The sequence below is a fragment of the Engystomops pustulosus genome, chromosome 9 (genome assembly GCF_040894005.1).
Source record: "Engystomops pustulosus chromosome 9, aEngPut4.maternal, whole genome shotgun sequence".
In the NCBI taxonomy this organism is placed as follows: Eukaryota; Metazoa; Chordata; class Amphibia; order Anura; family Leptodactylidae; genus Engystomops; species Engystomops pustulosus.
The window spans coordinates 5,903,404-5,921,599 of NC_092419.1; the positions used below are offsets into that span (position 1 = coordinate 5,903,404).

The 18,196-nt window shown below is 43.5% G+C and overlaps 2 long non-coding RNA genes across 2 annotated transcripts in view; one reads left to right on the forward strand and one right to left on the reverse strand.

Moving 5' to 3' along the window:
* Nucleotides 1–6,226, forward strand: part of LOC140076634 (uncharacterized) — a 161,658-nt gene extending 155,432 nt beyond the window's left edge. Inside the window, exon 3 of the long non-coding RNA XR_011849630.1 lies at nt 6,108–6,226. This is a non-coding gene — a long non-coding RNA (uncharacterized lncRNA). The remainder of the gene's footprint in view (nt 1–6,107) is intronic.
* Nucleotides 6,227–12,805: 6,579 nt separating this feature from the next.
* On the reverse strand, nt 12,806–17,329 carry LOC140076900 (uncharacterized). Its single transcript, XR_011849674.1, has 2 exons — nt 17,153–17,329; nt 12,806–13,381 (listed from the first exon to the last, which is right to left on the reverse strand). It is a non-coding gene; the product is annotated as an uncharacterized lncRNA (long non-coding RNA).
* Between the last annotated feature and the right edge of the window lie 867 nt (nt 17,330–18,196).

Consider the following 18,196-nt stretch of genomic DNA (forward strand, 5'->3'; position numbering starts at 1 on the left):
CTGTGGGGGCACTGTAACTATTGGCTTCTTTGGAGCATTGTGACTATTGGCTACTATGGGGGAGAGCACTGTGACTTGGCTACTGTGGGGGCACAGTGACTATTGGCTTCTTTGGAGCATTGTGATTATTGGCTACTATGGGGGAGAGCACTGTGACTTGGCTACTGAGGGGGCACAGTGACTATTGGCTTCTTTGGAGCATTGTGACTATTGGCTACTATGGGGGAGAGCACTGTGACTTGGCTACTGTGGGGGGTACAGTGACTATTGGCTTCTTTGGAGCATTGTGACTATTGGCTACTATGGGGAAGAGCACTGTGACTTGGCTACTGTGGGGGCACAGTGACTATTGGCTTCTTTGGAGCATTGTGACTATTGGCTACTGTGGGGAAGAGCACTGTGACTTGGCTACTGTGGGGGCACAGTGACTATTGGCTTCTTTGGAGCATTGTGACTATTGGCTACTATGGGGGAGAGCACTGTGACTTGGCTACTGAGGGGCACTGTGAATTAGCTGCTGTGGTGGCACTGTGGTGTAGCTAATGTGGGGGCACTGTGATTTATCTACTGTGGCTTTTGCTTTTGTGCAGGCACTGTGACTTGTTTACACCGGGGGGCAGGCACAATGACTATAGACTACTGTGATGGTACTGTGACTTGGCTACTGCGAGGGAAGCTACTGTGACTATTGACAACTGTGGGGGAACTCTGACTTGGCTTTTGCGGTACTGCAACTTGGCTACTGTGGGACACTGTGACCTGGGTACTATGGGGGCATTGTGACTATTTACTTCTGTGGATTGTTGTTGCCTTGTCTCCTCATGTATCTCACACACCGTGGATATGGTGGATATATATAGGAGAGTCATTTCCACAGGAGGTTATAAGGTCACTGTGTTCTCAGGTACTTCACACGCTGCAGGTCGGTGATTTTTAGTCTGGCTCGGTTTGGGCCCCTGGGGAGTGGTTGCACCACATGCAAATCCGCATCAAAAAAACACCTAAAAAGCACAAGTATTTTTTACCGATTTACATGAGAATATTCCAGACGCAACATCCTGATACCTAACCCTAACAATCCCATTACTATTACCCATTGATACATCGGGGCAGATTTACTTACCCGGCCCATTCGCGATCCAGCGGCGCGTTCTCTGCGGTGGATTCGGGTCTTCCGGGGATTCACTAAGGCAGTTCCTCCGACGTCCACCAGGTATCGCTGTTGCGCTGAAGTCCGCCGAGGTCTGCCGGAGTTCACGATCCTGTTCCTGGTGAAGGTAAGTGCGTGTCCAGCGACACAGTTTTTTTAAAAATGCGGCGGTTTTTCTGAATCCGTCGGGTTTTCGACCGGCCACGCCCCCGGTTTCTGTCGCGTGCATGCCGGCGCTGATGCGCCACAATTCGATTCAGGGGAAATTGGCGCAAAACGGAAATATTCGGGTAACACGTCGGGAAACCGCGAATCGGGCCCTTAGTAAATGACCCCCATTATATTCTTTCCATGTGTTATAATCCGCACCACAGGACCATTTCCGCATGGATTGTGCTCATAGGATTTCCCGAAATCCACTTTACTGTGTAAAATGTTGCACAGATATTCTTCAGCTTGGGAACACGTCCTAACACTAAACCTTTGACCTCGGTGACCTCGGTGACCCCGGCCTAGCAATCCCCCCACCCATAAGTCACTCTATCATTAATGAGCAGATGCATTAATAATGAATATTAATAAAATCTTGGGGAAAGGATTATTAGTCCTACGATAATTTAATGTGAAATATTGGGCTGTACCAAGATTTACGGATAACGGGGGAGATAAGGCGATACAACATAAACCACGAGTGACAGGACGTGGTCCGGCTATTGACCAGCTTTGGTTTCTTCTTCCAGTAAAAATCAATCGTCGCTGCTTTCTCAGAAGTGAATGATCACCCCCAGGAACGGGGAGAATATGGATGACGTCTATGAGTTATGGCGCCGCGGGCAGCGCAGCTCCGGACCTGTCGGCCTGATTTAAGGAGGTCCCTTTGTGTACAGAGAGCTGTAACAAGACAATGCTTGATTGGGCCGTATTGATTTCTCAAAGAAAAGGTGTATCCGTTCCTTTTGTAATGGGTGGGAGGTTAAATTACTCGCCTCTTATTAACCATCGATAATCTGGAAGAAATAGGAGGTTAATTGTCTGGGACAAACGTCCCGTTTCATGTGTCATACCCTTCATTCAGGGATCCGGCACCCAGTGATCTGGAAAGGAAGGTCCCAGGGGAATTGGGATTAGGAATTTAAAGGGCACAAATCTTGGTGTAAATCCTCTAGAAGAACGGGTCCGCCACCATCCGAGATCCATAAACTATCTGCATGGTCAACAGAGACAATTCTGAAAATGGAACTGGGGAGAGTATAACCCTATAAAGGATCATATGATATAATTACTGTATAATAATTATCACAATTGGGAACTTAAAATGTAACTAAACTTTGAATCAAAATGTTTCTATTTCGGAGATGAGTAGAACAAGTTATTATAGTAACATTTGTAATATACTTTGTTGAGGAAAGGAAGTTCTCTGTCTGTTTCTCTGCTTCAGAGCTCCATCCACCAAAGGCAGATAAGAAGACTAATGATTAACACTTTCCATTACTGGAAAATATCTTTATCTTTATGATTCAGATCTCTGAGGAAATTAGACTAGATCTAGAGTCTGTAAAGTGTAATGTTGTTATTTGAGAAGGAACACGATGGAAAAAGCCCTAAAGCTAATATTAATAACAATTATTTATATAGCGCACACAGATTACACAGCGCTGCACAGATCAGTCCCTGTCCCCATGAGGCTCACAACCTACCAGCATGTTTTGGAGTGTGGGAGGAAACTGGAGGACCCAGGGGAAACCCATGCAAACACAGAGATAACATACAAACTCTTTGCAGATGTTGACCTGGATGGGACTTGAACCCAGGACTCCAGCACTACAAGGCTGTAGTGCTAACCACTGAGCCACCGTGCTGCCCATAAGCTTAACGTAATCAGCTGTCCCTACCTATTTGCCTATTCTACCCTGGACGGTAGGTAACAACTGGTTGGTGCTCCCAACCTGCACCAAAGGGAAAACACAGAGACAAAAAAGAGGACAAAGAAACACAGAAGAATGGTAGTACATATACAGGTCAAAACCAAGAGGACAGTGCAGTAAAGGATCAGGAGTAAAAAAAGGAAGGTCAGAAGACAAGGAATGGTTAAAAGATCAAAGATTACAGAAGTCCAGAAAACTAATAGCAGGCTGCAAAGAAGACTTACAGCAATCACTGGGAAGTTGGCAGACAATCCTATGAGATATCAGAAAGTGATTGGAGCAGCCCCCTGGCATCCAGACAAACCAGACGAGTAGGGGAGGAATGTCAGTGGAGGAGGCATCACAACAAGTTTAACCGTACTCAGCCCAGAACAAAGTCAACAGGAGACAAATGGGTGTGGTAGAAATCAATTAAGACAGCCATGAGGGAAATAAGGCAGTGTTCAGACTAGTGCAGGACAGAATGCAATCACATCCTGTATGCTTTACTTTATGGGCAGGGGATGTAGCTGGGCAAAGAGTTTACATAAAGGAATAAGAAGGGAACATGAAAAGATTTGGTTAATAAAGTATATTACAAATGTTACAATTATCATCTGTATTCATTTATAAAGTTTGACAAAACCTTAGTTACTCTAGAAAACTTCAGTGTCCCCGTGGAAATCCTAAAACACTCCACCGAGAGTCAATTTATTCAATAATTCCGGGAGTCGTATTATTAAGATCGAGATACTGAATCATTTTTATCAAATCTGTTCTCTCTCGTGTCCACGCCCTCTGCAAAAGGATTAGCTCGTAAATTGGATAAAACAAAGTGGGTGTGGATTATGCATTAGCCAATCAGATGTGAGGTCTCAGTTTGGGACATGCCGCAAAGAAAGTGTGTGATGAGTCTCATATACCTGAGGATAGACCATCAACATTGAAGTCTTTGGTTTCCCCCCTAGCAAATCTAAGTGGATGAATCTGTGTGACTGTATTGTCTGCATTAGGGTGACCGGCCCTTTAAGAGGAAATCCATGACTTACCAGACATCGCCTGCTCAGTGCTTCTTACAATAGACCTCTCTGTATGGAATGAGGTGTCTTATCCCCGTTTTTTAAGGGGTTAAACCAATCACTGCTACATTGCAGAAAACCAGGGGGGGTGGGAGAGGAACCGGCGTCGGCATAAATCATTTATCAGCCAATCCGTCCATTTTACACTTGGTTTCTTTTGCTTTTACCCAAGGGACCAAAGACGTGAGACTCAAACTGCTCCCATTCCGCATGGTGGACCATGAGGAGAGACACCAGAGAGCATTTAAAGGGACATGGACTCGGTGTGTCATTGTATATGTTCTCTGTGTTGTTTTATAATGTATGTGGCAACAATGTTTCACACTTTTTCTAAAGGGTTGTAATTACCTATGACCTCTGCCCCGGGTCATATGATATATGTGGCTCAGATTTACCTCCTACATACAGCACCAGAACCAATCTCCATTGGAAAGAGAGGGTTGGTCCATATGCCCACAGACAGTTCTGCTGCTCAATGCCCTTTGGAGGACCTTCAGAAGTCCTTGATATGTACATATATGTCTAGAGTTAACTTGCTGTATAAGTATTTGGTGGCTGGAGATCCTGCACTTTATTATCTCTACAGAGCAGTGTGCACTTTTTTGGTGTTGGTGGCAGCTGCCCAAACCACCCACTTCTGAGTGCGGTAGGTCTTTCATGCAAATACAGAAATCCTTGACCCAGGGGTGTTGCTAGGAGAGGGACGGCCCCATAGCAGACGTCTGAATGGGGCCCCCTTATCGGAGTGTGGGAGGAAACCGGAGGACCCGGAGGAAACCCACGCAAACCATGGAGATAACATACAAACTCTTCCCAGGTCCCCAGTGCTGCAAGGCTGTAATGCTAACCACTGAGCCACCATGCTGCAAGGCTGTAGGGCTAATCACTGAGCCACCATGCATCATATACACAGACATACAGTATATACACAGTATATACACAGTATATACACAGTATACACACAAATACAGCAGATACACACACATATAATACCCTATACAGCATATACACACATATATTAATACAGTATATACACCATACACACATTGACTACATATTCACATGCAATACACAGACAATACCTCAGATGCCGGGGCCCCCTGACACTACAGGCCCCTTAGCAGATGCTATGGCTGCTAACCCTGTAGTTACAGCCATGCCTTGAACTATTCATACATTGCAAAGCAGCTGTATCTGATTTTGCAGCTCAGTTACAATTACTTGAATATAACTGAGCTCAGGGCCACATCTGTCATGAAACTCTCTCCTCAGGCGGCAGAAGGCAGAGCCCTTTGGGGAGCGGCAGCATTTCCAATCCTATGGTGCATGATTCAGGCTCCCTTTAGCACCTGAATCGCCCACCAGGTTAATCAGTCTCATCTGTCTCTTTAAGACAAGTGCGATAGAAATGCTGAGCTACGCTATGGGGCAAGTTAATAATTAAACTATGGGGGACTTAATAGCAGACTGTATATAGTAAAACTGAGGGGGGATCTAAATATGGTGGCAGCATATTAAACTGGGGGCACTATATGGGAGACTATATATAATTAACCAGAAGGGGTGGGCTGTATATTAGGGTCAGATAAGAATTCACCAGGGGTGGTGGACTAGATGGGAGACTGTTTATAATTAAACTAGTGAGTTCTGTATATGGGGCTGGATTTTAATTAAACTAGGAGAGGCTGTTAATAGGGTAGAGATTATAAGTAAGCTGGGGGGCTGTATATGTGGGGTCCAATTTAATTTAAGAAGGAGGGGGTCTGTATATAATTTAATGGGGGGGGGTCTATATTGAGGCCTGTGAATGTATTAGAGGGGGCGCTGTGCTATAATTCCACTAGAATATTTATATATAATGAAGGGATGTTTTATCCGTGTGGGGGAGAGTGTGGTCAGTTGTGTTGTGGGGGTATATAATATTTAGGAGCGCAGTGTTGTTAACCAGGTGACTTCACACTGTGGTATTTTTAGGGACACCGAGTGGAGATGCTGCACCGAGCTGAAGATATCCGGCCATAAATTCAGCTACGATATGTCATGGATGGAAGAACCTAAACTAAAGTCCTTTCCATATGGAAGAGATTGTCCTCTATAAGGTACTAGATGCCACTAGTGACTCTCAGATCCTGTAGTCAGCCATAGAGCGACAGTGAGTCTGCCGGTGGGGATGTTAACAATTGTTAGTAAAGTTTTCAGCATTTACTGAACCGGGTGAGGATAATGGATCGGGATAATAGATCAGGATAATGGATCAGGATAATGGATCGGGATAATGGATCAGGATAATGGATCAGGATAATGGAACGGGATAATAGATCAGGATAATGGATCAGGATAATGGATCGGGATAATGGATCAGGATAATGGAACGGGATAATGGAACGGGATAATGGATCGGGATAACAGATCGGGAAATGGATCAGGATAATAGATCGGGATAATGGATCAGGATAACAGATCGGGAAATGGATCAGGATAATGGATCAGGATAATGGATCGGGATAATGGATCGGGATAATGGATCAGGATAATGGAACAGGATAATGGATCGGGATAATGGATCGGGATAATGGATCGGGATAATGGATCAGGATAATGGATCAGGATAATGGATCAGGATAATGGATCGGGATAATGGATCAGGATAATGGAACGGGATAATGGATCAGGATAATGGATCGGGATAATGGATCAGGATAATGGATCGGGATAATGGATCAGGATAATGGATCAGGATAATGGAACGGGATAATGGATCGGGATAACAGATCGGGAAATGGATCAGGATAATGGATCGGGATAATGGATCAGGATAACAGATCGGGAAATGGATCAGGATAATGGAACGGGATAATGGATCAGGATAATGGATCGGGATAATGGATCAGGATAATGGAACCGGATAATGGATCAGGATAATGGATCGGGATAATGGAACAGGATAATGGATCGGGATAACAGATCGGGAAATGGATCAGGATAATGGATCGGGATAATGGATCAGGATAATGGATCGGGATAATGGATCAGGATAATGGAACGGGATAATGGATAAGGATAATGGATCAGGATATTGGATCGGGATAATGGAACAGGATAATGGATCAGGATATTGGATCAGGATATTGGATCGGGATAATGGATAAGGATAATGGAACAGGATAATGGATCAGGATAATGGATCAGGATAATGGATCAGGATAATGGAACAGGATAATGGATCAGGATATTGGATTGGGATAATGGATCAGGATAATGGATCAGGATAATGGAGAAGGATAATGGATCGGGATAATGGATCAGGATAATGGAACGGGATAATGGATAAGGATAATGGATTGGGATAATGGATCGGGATAATGGATCAGGATAATGGATCAGGATATTGGATCGGGATAATGGATTGGGATAATGGAACAGGATAATGGATCGGGATAATGGAACAGGATAATGGATCGGGATATTGAATCGGGATAATGCATCGGGATAATGGATCAGGATAATGGATCAGGATATTGGATCGGGATAATGGATCGGGATAATGGATCGGGATAATGGAACAGGATAATGGATCGGGATAATGGAACAGCATAATGGATCGGGATAATGGAACAGGATAATGAATCAGGATAATGGATCAGGATATTGGATCGGGATAATGGATCGGGATAATGGATTGGGATAATGGATCGGGATAATGGATCGGGATAATGGATCAGGATAATGGAACGGGATAATGGATAAGGATAATGGATTGGGATAATGGATCGGGATAATGGATCAGGATATTGGATTGGGATAATGGATTGGGATAATGGAACAGGATAATGGATCGGGATAATGGAACAGGATAATGGATTGGGATATTGGATCGGGATAATGCATCGGGATAATGGATCAGGATATTGGATCGGGATATTGGATCGGGATAATGGATCGGGATAATGGATCGGGATAATGGAACAGGATAATGGATCGGGATAATGGAACAGCATAATGGATCGGGATAATGGATCGGGATAATGGAACAGGATATTGGATCGGGATAATGGATCGGGATAATGGAACGGGATAATGGATCGGGATAATGGAGTGGGATAATGGATCGGGATAATGGAACAGGATAATGGATCGGGATAATGGATCAGGATAATGGATCGGGATAATGGATCGGGATAATGGATCAGGATAATGGAACAGGATAATGGATCGGGATAATGGATCAGGATAATGGATCGGGATAATGGATCAGGATAATGGATCAGGATAATGGATCAGGATAATGGATCGGGATAATGGATCAGGATAATGGAACGGGATATTGGATCAGGATAATGGAACAGGATAATGGATTGGGATAATGGATCAGGATAATGGATCGGGATAATGGATCAGGATAATGGATTGGGATAATGGATCGGGATAATGGATCAGGATAATGGAACAGGATAATGGATCGGGATATTGGATCAGGATAATGGATCAGGATAATGGAACCGGATAATGGATCGGGATAATGGATCAGGATAATGGATCGGGATAATGGATCGGGATAACGGATCGGGAAATGGATCGGGAAATGGATCAGGATAATGGATCGGGATAATGGATCAGGATATTGGATCAGGATATTGGATCGGGATAATGGAACGGGATAATGGATAAGGATAATGGATCAGGATATTGGATCGGGAAAATGGAACAGGATAATGGATCAGGATTTTGGATCAGGATATTGGATCGGGATAATGGATAAGGATAATGGATCAGGATAAAGGAACGGGATAATGGATAAGGATAATGGATTGGGATAATCGTTCGGGATAATGGAACAGGATAATGGATTGGGATAATGGAACAGGATAATGGATCGGGATAATGGATCAGGATAATGGAAAAGGATAATGGATCGGGATAATGGATCAGGATAATGGAACGGGATAATGGATCAGGATAATGGATCAGGATATTGGATTGGGATAATGGAACAGGATAATGGATCGGGATAATGGAACAGGATAATGGATCGGGATATTGGATCGGGATAATGCATCGGGATAATGGATCAGGATAATGGATCAGGATATTGGATCGGGATAATGGATTGGGATAATGGAACAGGATAATGGATCGGGATAATGGATCAGGATAATGGAAAAGGATAATGGATAAGGATAATGGATTGGGATAATGGATCGGGATAATGGATCAGGATAATGGATCAGGATATTGGATTGGGATAATGGAACAGGATAATGGATCGGGATAATGGAACAGGATAATGGATCGGGATATTGGATCGGGATAATGCATCAGGATAATGGATCAGGATATTGGATCGGGATAATGGATTGGGATAATGGATTGGGATAATGGATCGGGATAATGGATCAGGATAATGGATCGGGATAATGGAACAGCATAATGGATCGGGATAATGGAACAGGATAATGGATCAGGATAATGGATCAGGATATTGGATCGGGATAATGGATCGGGATAATGGATCGGGATAATGGATCGGGATAATGGAACGGGATAATGGATCGGGATAATGGAGTGGGATAATGGATCGGGATAATGGAACAGGATAATGGATCGGGATAATGGATCAGGATAATGGATCGGGATAATGGATCGGGATAATGGATCGGGATAATGGATCAGGATAATGGAACAGGATAATGGATCGGGATAATGGATCGGGATAATGGATCAGGATAATGGATCAGGATAATGGATCAGGATAATGGATCGGGATAATGGATCAGGATAATGGAACGGGATAATGGATCAGGATAATGGATCGGGATAATGGATCAGGATAATGGATCAGGATAATGGAACAGGATAATGGATCGGGATATTGGATCAGGATAATGGAACAGGATAATGGAACCGGATAATGGATCAGGATAATGGATCGGGATAATGGATCAGGATAATGGAACGGGATAATGGATCGGGATAACAGATCGGGAAATGGATCAGGATAATGGATCGGGATAATGGATCAGGATATTGGATCAGGATATTGGATCAGGATAATGGATCGGGATAATGGATCAGGATATTGGATCAGGATATTGGATCGGGATAATGGAACAGGATATTGGATAAGGATATTGGATCGGGATAATGGATAAGGATAATGGATCAGGATAATGGAACAGGATAATGGATAAGGATAATGGATCAGGATAATGGAACGGGATAATGGATAAGGATAATGGATTGGGATAATGGATCAGGATAATGGATCAGGATATTGGATTGGGATAATGGAACAGGATAATGGATTGGGATAATGGATCAGGATAATGGATCAGGATATTGGATTGGGATAATGGAACAGGATAATGGATCGGGATAATGGAACAGGATAATGGATCGGGATATTGAATCGGGATAATGGATCAGGATAATGGATCAGGATATTGGATCGGGATAATGGATCGGGATAATGGATCGGGATAATGGATCGGGATAATGGATCAGGATAATGGATCGGGATAATGGAACAGCATAATGGATCGGGATAATGGAACAGGATAATGGATCAGGATAATGGATCAGGATATTGGATCGGGATAATGGATCGGGATAATGGATCGGGATAATGGAACGGGATAATGGATCGGGATAATGGAGTGGGATAATGGATCGGGATAATGGAACAGGATAATGGATCGGGATAATGGATCGGGATAATGGATCAGGATAATGGAACAGGATAATGGATCCGGATAATGGATCGGGATAATGGATCGGGATAATGGATCAGGATAATGGATCAGGATAATGGATCGGGATAATGGATCAGGATAATGGAACGGGATAATGGATCAGGATAATGGATCGGGATAATGGATCAGGATAATGGATCAGGATAATGGAACAGGATAATGGATCGGGATATTGGATCAGGATAATGGAACAGGATAATGGAACCGGATAATGGATCAGGATAATGGATCGGGATAATGGATCAGGATAATGGAACGGGATAATGGATCGGGATAACAGATCGGGAAATGGATCAGGATATTGGATCGGGATAATGGATCAGGATATTGGATCAGGATATTGGATCGGGATAATGGAACGGGATAATGGATAAGGATAATGGATCAGGATATTGGATCGGGATAATGGAACAGGATAATGGATCAGGATATTGGATCAGGATATTGGATCGGGATAATGGATAAGGATAATGGATCAGGATAATGGATTGGGATAATCGTTCGGGATAATGGAACAGGATAATGGATCAGGATATTGGATTGGGATAATGGAACAGGATAATGGATCGGGATAATGGATCAGGATAATGGAAAAGGATAATGGATCGGGATAATGGATCAGGATAATGGAACGGGATAATGGATAAGGATAATGGATTGGGATAATGGATCGGGATAATGGATCAGGATAATGGATCAGGATATTGGATTGGGATAATGGAACAGGATAATGGATCGGGATAATGGAACAGGATAATGGATCGGGATATTGGATCGGGATAATGCATCGGGATAATGGATCAGGATAATGGATCAGGATATTGGATCGGGATAATGGATCGGGATAATGGATCGGGATAATGGAACAGGATAATGGATCGGGATAATGGAACAGCATAATGGATCGGGATAATGGAACAGGATAATGGATCAGGATAATGGATCAGGATATTGGATCGGGATAATGGATCGGGATAATGGATCGGGATAATGGAACGGGATAATGGATCGGGATAATGGAGTGGGATAATGGATCGGGATAATGGAACAGGATAATGGATCGGGATAATGGATCGGGATAATGGATCAGGATAATGGAAAAGGATAATGGATCAGGATAATGGATCGGGATAATGGATCAGGATAATGGAAAAGGATAATGGATCAGGATAATGGATCAGGATAATGGATCAGGATAATGGAAAAGGATAATGGAACGGGATAATGGATCAGGATATTGGATCAGGATAATGGAACGGGATAATGGATCAGGATAATGGATCGGGATAATGGAGTGGGATAATGGAGTGGGATAATGGATTGGGATAATGGAACGGGAATTGGCTACTGAAGGGGGGGCATCATTTTAGTTTTTGCCTCACGCGGCAAATATGCTAGAATCGGCACTGACTGAGCTACAGAAAGACTCATGAATGCACCGTTAGAGAGACCCCTTTAACTGTCTGAATATTGGGGTTCTGGGGGTTGATACGGTATATTACGGTGTGTCTGTGTCTGGATGATAAATCTGGTGTAAAACATTTTTGTTGTACTTTGCACCTCCTATAACTTGGCTTTGTGGAAGTCATAAAATTGCGTTACATAATGGAGCCAGTGCATCATTTTCGGCACACGCCCCTTATATTGGGGTCACAGACCTTTCATCCTACAATTGTGTAAAAAATCTTACATTTTAGACAGTTCTTTGGTTCAAATTAAGACAGAAAGATACATCGACAAACTAATCCGAGGCAATAAACCTTCTTCTAGATCTTATCGGAGGGTCCGTGGATAAAATATCCGATGTCAAAAATAAAATCTAACAACTTAGCCCCAAATAAATAATAATTTAATGTTTTTTATTTATCAAGAAATACATAGAAAATACATTTCCTCTGAGGACGTCCTCCAGCCTCCTCCACCTCTAACAGTGTACAAAGTTTTTTCTCGTTTTTTTTTTTTTTTTAATTTTTCATTTACAAGTCCCTTGGAAGACCAACATTGTAATCTTTGTAACTTAATAACATGTTTTGTTTTTTTTTGCTTTTGCGTCGGACATAAAAATAATTCTGTCCCTTCACCTGTGAAACGCGGCGAAGAAGAAATGTTTAGCGCTTGTTGATGGCGTCACAGAGGAGGAGACATATCCAGGACTTTTTTTTTACTCTGTGATTTGTCCTCATGTACTTCCAAAAATCCTGAGCAAATTTTGTGAGAGAACATGTGACCTGAACATTCCTGCATTCGGGAACTTTCACTGATGTAAACAATTGCCCCGTGTGGTAAGAGGTCATTGGGGAGGACGATAGAAAAGGACTTTGTTGTTCCGAGATTTGACCTGAATCTTAAGTTCGGTACCGATCACCAGTCATTGTCTTCATAGGAGACAGAAGAACTTCTCACCAGGGGCTCAACACCTTAGATCTCAAGTAAGGGGCATTAACAAAATGGCAAGTGCCCACATAAGTGTCATTGGGGACCAATGGTGTCCTGTATCCCCTGTTTCCCAAAAAAAAAAAAAAAAAAGACTTCAACCGGGCAAGTATAGAATATATTAGACACAAATACACCGAACGTCTGATATACAACATTATATAGGAATATTACAATACGGCAACAATATTGCTTTGTCTGGCGATATCCCTTTAAGACTGTTCTTGAACAGAGGAATCATTAAAGGAAATCTACCATTTGTTTTTTATGCATTGTGATCCAAACATACCTTGAGAATGCTGTGGCTACACTGATGCAGAAACATATCTTGTTTAATCCCCGATCCGAGTGGTTTCACTCAAAAAACAATTATAAAATTCAGGGCCTTGGGAAAGCTGGGTTGTATGCAGCCTTACCTACATAAAAACAACAGGCAGGACTAATCAACCTGAGCTGGATGACTCATACACAGCAGCCGGGGGATGGTGCAGTGATTGATTACTCCTGTCTGTCAGGGACAACGCAGTGATTACATCATTCTCTGGAGCAGTGCATAATTAGGGTAAGAGGAGAAGCGCCGAGCAGCCACAGGAGCATCAGAGCCTCATTACCAGACTTTTATAATTGCTTTTTCAGCAAAACCACTCAGCACAGGGATTAAACAAGATGTGTTTCTGCATCAGTGTAGCTACAGCATTATCAAGGTATCTTCATGTACTGGTCCTTACTGGGTTTACACATCAGAAGATCCATTGTCCTATAGCTCCTCCTGCTTCCTATGTATCTATACATCCATGTACTGGGTCTTACTGGGTCTACACATCAGAAGATCCATTGTCCTATAGCTCCTCCTGCTTCCTATGAATCTATACATCCATGTACTGGGCCTTACTGGGTTTACACATCAGAAGATCCATTATCCTATAGCTCCTCCTGCTTCCTATGTATCTATACATCCATGTACTGGGTCTTACTGGGTCTACACATCAGAAGATCCATTGTCCTATAGCTCCTCCTGCTTCCTATGTATCTATACATCTATGTTGTCCTATAGCTCCTCCTGCTTCCTATGTATCTATACATCTATGTGCTGGGCCTTACTGGGTCTACACATCAGAAGATCCATTGTCCTATAGATCCTCCTGCTTCCTATGTATCTATACATCCATGTACTGGGCCTTACTGGGTCTACACATCAGAAGATCCGTTATCCTATAGCTCCTCCTGCTTCCTATGTATCTATACATCTATGTGCTGGGCCTTACTGGGTCTACACATCAGAAGATCCATTATCCTATAGCTCCTCCTGCTACCTATGTATCTATACATCTATGTGCTGGGCCTTACTGGGTCTACACATCAGAAGATCCATTATCCTATAGCTCCTCCTGCTTCCTATGTATCTATACATCTATGTACTGGGCCTTACTGGGTCTACACATCAGAAGATCCATTATCCTATAGCTCCTCCTGCTTCCTATGTATCTATACATCCATGTACTGGGCCTTACTGGGTCTACACATCAGAAGATCCATTGTCCTATAGATCCTCCTGCTTCCTATGTATCTATACATCCATGTACTGGGCCTTACTGGGTCTACACATCAGAAGATCCGTTATCCTATAGATCCTCCTGCTTCCTATGTATCTATACATCTATGTGCTGGGCCTTACTGGGTTTACACATCAGAAGATCCATTGTCCTATAGATCCTCCTGCTTCCTATGTATCTATACATCTATGTGCTGGGCCTTACTGGGTTTACACATCAGAAGGTTCATTGGAAGTGAAATTCTCTTGTTATCCACATTCTCCATCCGCTCCGGAGGATTTATAATATGGAACACGATGATACATAATAATATTACGGCTCCTGTTCTGTAACAAGAACATTTCGTTTCCCGTGTTCCCCTGAGACTTTTGGCACAGAAGCTGCGCTGACGTACAGTAGTAGAACAGGAGGAAACCTGAAGCAAACCTAGACATGGAAACTGCAGGTGACCCAAAACCATTCGGTTACCAAACCAGTCCCGGAACATTCTAGAACGTGAAATCGTAATTTCCATAATTAGACTTAAACATGTTAATTCTCTATTTCCTTGGCCCTTCTCGTGCTCCTCGAGTTTCACTCTGAAATCTCTACTTAATTCCCTCTTGCTAGACGGATGATCACATCAACGCTCTATAAAAGGGAAGTAAATGACACCAAATTCTCCATCCAACGTGTCTGCAGGATATTCGTGGTTCCCGCCTTCTAGTGTCTGGTGTCCCCTTATATGATGGGGTTAAACTTTGCGTGATGTTTTCTGTGCAGTGCTGCTACACACATGGACGACCTCTAACCCTCCCCTTGACCTTATATAAGGGCACGGATTTCGGTTGAACTCATTGGGGCTCATTTACTAAGGGTCCGAATCACGCATTTCCATTGGGTTTCCCGAATTTTTCCGTTTTGCGCCGAATTCCGCCGGGATTTTGGCGCACGATCTTAGTGAATGCCGGCAGACCCGAATCCTCATCGGAGAACGTGCCGCTGGATCGCGACTGGACCGTGTTGGGGCTCATTTACTTAGATTGTGCGCCCGAGTTCCTGCAGGTGTAGCTGAGGTCAGACAGAGTTCACCTGCTTCTTCCCGGTGCGTGTGAGTGCTTGATCTTGCGACACAAATCGCTTTTTAAATTCTGTATTTTTCCGATTCCATCGGGTTGTCCAGCGGCCGCGCCCCCCCATTTCTGTAACGTGAAAGCCGGTGCCGATGCGCCACAATCCGATCGGGTGCGCCAAAATCCCGGCGGAATTCGGCGCAAAACTGAAAAATTTGGGAAACCCAACGGAAATGCGCGATTCGGACCCTTAGTAAATGAGCCCCATTGAATTCAAAATTCGGATGGATGTGCCGTCTGTAGAAATCACTCGTTGCTTAGTGGAGCTTTGCTGCTACCCAGGAGGCGGCTGAGATATCGGAGAAACTACAGGGAGCGGCATTAGGAAATAACAAGAGGCGACCCCCGCACAGCGCCAGAGACATTGAGTCATAGAGTACGGGGGGGGGGGGGGGCTAGGGGGGGCGCACGACTAAAACCCAGATAAATGTCATCACAAAACTCATGGCAGGAAAATAAAAAATATATAAATGATATTAAAAAACTGATATAAAGTGCAGATTCTGTGCTCACCCCAAAGCGTCATCTCTACCACTTGTCATAGTTTATACGGCTGAAAAATGACACTTGTCCATCAAGATCGACCAAGGAAGGGAAGGGATTGGATGAGGAAGGGATTTAGGGGAAACAATTCTATATAACATAACCATCAATGTATAAAAAGGCATCTAGACCCTTCTTGAAGCTCTCCGCTGTCCCTGCTGTGACCAGCGCCTGAGCTCGGCTATTCCACAGATTTAGTCATAACATATTCCCAATTTGTAAATATCTGGAAGCAGTGTCGAAATATTCCAAGAAAAAATTTATTCCTCGCCTTTTTTTCATTCCTTTTTCACCCTTTTCTTGGCTCTGGAGGACTTGGCTCATCCGCAGACTATAGGCTTCAATGAGCACCATGTAATACCTTACTTCCCCAGTGGTGGTGCTGTAGGAAAATGGTGCCAGGTTCCTCCACAGGAAGCTCTATGATCAACTTGTTCTGATACCGTTTTATCAAAACGGCCTCGTCCAAAGTGGACGTCCCCTTTAAGCTTATGGTTGGTGGATTTGTATGTAATAAAGTACTGGGCTTCTGTAGGTTTGTTGTCCACCAAAGTGTTGACATCTCCATGTGATGAGATTAATTCCTTCACTATGGACTATTTGTGGTATGACCTCCCTGGTGTCCTCACCTTTCTTTGAGGACCTTATCCATGAGGTTGTCCCTGGTTCCTGGTCTCCGGCTTTTCCTGGTGATGGCGTGAGGTCCATGCGGTGGATGAATCCTATGATCATACAATAGCGGATCATGGATGTTCTTCTCTATAGAAGGCGGGAGGGACCTCAGTCGGTCAATGGTTGACCACATGTTCAGCGCTGCTTGTGCTTCTATAGTGACCTGTAGCATCGGATGTCGGTTCCTCACCGTAAGAACCTTATGCTGAAGGCGTTGAGCACTGAGCACCACGGCAGGACCATCCAGATATCTCAACATGATCCAGAACAAGCCTCAAAGACCTGGAAAGCCATTGCAGGCTTCGTATCCTGGAGAGGTTGGGGTTGTTGTAGGCCAGATGTAGCATCAGTATATCCTGCTATATGGTGGTATATATATACACAAAGATAATAACCAGAAGGTTTAGGATGGTTCCAATAATACCCAACATTGCCAAAATCCGTTCCTCGCGGTCTTCCTTGGATTCTGCCGGACGCCCAGGATTCATTCTTTCTCGTCGACCCCCTGGAATCATCTTCACTTAGGACTAACGGCCCCCTGGAAGAAGGGAAAGGACATGAAAGATATAAAGGGCACGAAAATGTCACAATTTACAAAAGTTCATGAAAAAGAAACATTATTGATGTAAGATTGTGATATAAAACCGGAGCAGTTACCATGAGCCCCTTATACTCGTGTGTGACCCCATTGTTCCTATGTCTCTATATACTGGTATCTACCTGGCTGTATATAGGCGCGGTATATATATATATATATGCTATCTGGGCACAATGGATTTTTGCTATGCCTAAACTTTTGTACTTTAGGTAATGAAATAAATCAGTGTTGTTACAACCTCTGCCCATAGACGGTAATGAATATGAAGGGGAGAAGCTGTGCGCCAAAGTGTATGGCCAGCTCCTCCTGCTCTATAACATGCTGCCTGCAAATAGGACACTATGTACAATCTGCACAGCTCCTCCTGCTCTATAACATGCTGCCTGCAGATAGGACACTATAT